Here is a 3,859-nt window from a genome sequence, read left to right as displayed (position 1 = left end):
AAGTGGAGTGATTACAGGAAATGAAGTAGCTGTATGAACAGGGAAATCTAATGGGGCATGGAGAAACTGCATTTAGACACTACGTAGGAATACTAGACATGAGGACATTTTACAGCTGTGAAGGCATGTGGGTTTGACAAGCCTGTAGGCATTGTATAACCCTATATATGGATAAAATACTTACAACCACCAATAGGCCAAGATGGCCAATAATAAGTAAACAGTAGAGTATGAGTGAATTTCTAACTACATTAGGTATGGACAGTAGATGTATGCTCATAAGGTTAGCAATACACTCTAATGTCAAGCATCCCAGAAAAGCTCTGCCTTCTACAGTACAGCCAGCCCATTTTAAATTGGGATATGATTGCACCCATGTTTTAAGGTTCAACTCAGAAAGTGAAGGATCGTAAAAAGGGTAATCATTGCTGTGGTATTTTAAGTAATACAGTTATAGAAATGTCCCATTTTTCCATGTTTTTGTATAAATGGCATAACATGTGTAATAGGATGTCATGGCTAGGGTCACTTTGGATTACAGCAGCAGGATGCAGTCAGAAATATTGTACCACACTGCCCTCATGTGGAGCAGAGACACATTGCATAGGTTAGTAGGACAGGGTGCACAAAAGACCTCTACTGTATTTGGATGAAATTGGACTTTTTTTCAGCAGCAGTCACCACATTTTCGTCCACGTACTACAATAAGAAACATCAAACATTGCAAATACTCGGAATCCAACTGTTCTGCCCTCTAACACACATACAATAAGACCTTTCCCAAATTATACTATTTGATACCAATAGAAGAAAATGTACTGCATTTAATGATATATCGCTGAAAACATTATAAGTGCATCATTAGTGTAGTGTCGTTACCTGTCCTGGAGTTAGGTCTCCTCTGAAGGTTCAGGTTACAGGATAGGGTTGCAGGCCATACAGACTACACAAATGGTCTCCACCAGGCAGGATAATGAAGACAGCCCATACTGCGTTGTCACAGTGACAAGTTAACCTATCCATCAAGACGTGTATCACTTTTCCAGCTGATAGCCCTCAGAGCTGGGGAAGAGAGAAGATACACACAGTTAGGGCGTTGGAAAAGAGTGCATTGCAGTTAAGATTGGAGAAACATCCGTGTATTGTTGCTGCTTTTGAAAAGAAGGATTGAGGTGAGTTTGTCTTTCATGCCATTGATTGAGTGATTATCGTTTCTGGTTTGACACCCCGCACATTCAGCCCTAGACTTTTTTCTTCTTACCACCAGTCTTCATGGCTGAGGCCACAGGCACGAGCAGTAACAGCGGAGGTGTAGGCAGTGGAGGGGCTGGAGGAGTGCGTGTCCCCCAGGAGCCCTCTCTCAAAGCCGGGGTGGTGCTGACAGATGAGAGGGTGGACTTCCTTCGGGAACAGGCCTTCTGTGTGCTGCGAGTGAAGACAGATAAGTGGAACCGCTTTATTGGAGCAGAGGAGAACCAGAAGATTATACTGGACTTCCTGGACCACATCTGGACCAACAGACTTCTGCTCTTCACTGGACCTGGAGGGACATTGCATGCAGGGAGTGCTCAGGTAAGAAATACACCCAGGCAAAAGAAAAATAAACACAGGCATGAACTCATTCCACTCATCGTTTCTAAAAAAGCACCTGCTTTCATAAATGTCTCAATTTCTTTTTCATCACCCCATCAATTTTGTAGGAAATTCACTTGTGGTTATAGCCTTGAGTAAATATTTAATAGCGTAGTTCATTTATTGTTTTCTGTATGCACTGTAGAAACTGGGTATACTAATGTCCCTGGGGTAAAAGGTACTGTCTGTGCAGACGTGCAGAGAGGCTGATGATGAAGAAGAACATTTCCCCATCTGTTTGCCTCGGTGGCTTGATTGACAGAATTTATTTTTAAAAAAGATAGCGGCAAACTCCTCACAACCTAAGGCTTTAATATTAAATACCGCCATGCACATACACAATTATTCTGTATTTACCTCTTAAGCAATATCTTCTGGGCTTGCTATGTACACTCGTCTAACATACAAATATTCTGAAATAAGTCACTACTTATTTCTAGTGCTTTCAATGCTGTTGAAAGCATTCCTACTGTTTTTGCATCTGTGAAGACGTCCCCACCATGGAAGACCAAGCTACTGTGTGTGCTCAAGAAGGGCGTGAAGAGAATCGCCCGCCAAGGATTCAGAAACCAATTGTGGCTGGGGGAAGTGTCTGGATACCTAGGGCAACCTACACTCGTCTGGACACATCTCTGAGGGGGCTAGTGTGGTGTGTTGTGTGTGTGGTGTGTGTGTGTGTGTGTGTGTGTGTGTGTGTGTGTGTGTGTGTGGGGGATAAAGTGTCCAACTCATACACTAACACAGGTGTTATAAAGATTTGTGCTTTTTAACTCAAAATATTGCTGGCAGCACAAAAGAGAACTGTACAGTAGATTTCAACCATAAGGGTAGATTTCTGTGGAGGATGCAGAGGATAACGCCCCCCCCCCAGTATTAAGAAGAGGTAGATGTGTCTTCCTCATACAATATAAGACAACCCACTCCCCAGAAGAGGTTAACATAGCTGTTCAGGGGGCTCAAATCACATCTGGAAAACAAGAACTGTGTCTACATTGCAACAGGTGGGTAAAAAAACAAAACAATATGCATTTATGTAGATTCTAACCTTTGAGCTTCTAGCTTTAACATATGGATAACATTGTTGAGATGAACATGATTCCTTAAAAAGAAAACCATCCTGAAACAAGTGATGAATGTTTGGAAAATGCAGACATTTTTGAAAAATACAGGAGATAAAATTTACACAATTTAAGATTCAAGATTAACATTCGCAACATAAATTGTTGCATAAAAATTCACAAGAATGCAGGAAATTATTTGGGTTGAAGGACCCCCCCCTCCCACAGCTATAGTGTGGGTCTCCCAATGTGGGCCCCCCAGCTATAATGTGGGTCCCCCAATATGAACCCCCCACAGCTATAACGTGGGTCCCCCAATCTGAACCCCCTCACCTATAATGTGGGTCCCCCAATGTAAGTCCCCCCAGCTATAATGTGGGACCCCCAATGTGATGTGTTGTAACTAAACCTACCATGCTGGTTTCAACCATGACTGAATCTTTCGTTCTAGGGTCGTTTTATTTCTATAGCCTACTTAAAAACAGCGTGTGTGTGTGTGTGTGCTACATAGGTGCTAGTGTGTGTGCTGTCCAGCGGTCTGAACCACGACGACTGGCCGCCGGTGGTGTCGGACGACATCCACAGGCACCTGGAGAAACTGAGGAACAGGGTGGTGACCATGAGAGGCCGCGCCGAGGGGCGAACACTGCTGCCCCTCCCGCTGTGTGTGGAGAGGGCACGGCCCCAGGACATTGTACTCAGGTAAGTGTGTTGCTAACAGCCTAGCTAGCTAAACGTGTATTTTCAATTGGATATTTCTAAACGCTACGTTCTTTATTTTACGTTTTCATTTAGGCTTAGTGTGACGTTATATCGCTGAAATAAACATGAAAGATACGTTTGTATTCCTAGTTACATATTTGACGAAACTCACCACATTTCCAGATTTGTTAAATTCGTTCTGCGTTCAACTAGCAAGTAGCCGGGAGTGACATACCTGCTGGTCTTAATACATTAGTCTTGCGACCAGACCTTCCTATACGGTGCCGCGGAAGAGGGTTTGGCTAGTCCCAAAGGCTAGTCTAGGGTGACCAAACGGCCTCTCCACGTACCCTCCCAGTTGGGACAAGTGGGAGGCGGTCCGGAGTGCACTGTGTGCAAAGCTAGCTAGCGTTAGCACATACGAAGGTGCTGACACCAACAAACCTTATCTCATTACACTGAAAAGG

This window comes from Etheostoma spectabile, chromosome 12 (assembly GCF_008692095.1).
Source record: "Etheostoma spectabile isolate EspeVRDwgs_2016 chromosome 12, UIUC_Espe_1.0, whole genome shotgun sequence".
In the NCBI taxonomy this organism is placed as follows: Eukaryota; Metazoa; Chordata; class Actinopteri; order Perciformes; family Percidae; genus Etheostoma; species Etheostoma spectabile.
This window is presented reverse-complemented; position numbering follows the sequence as displayed.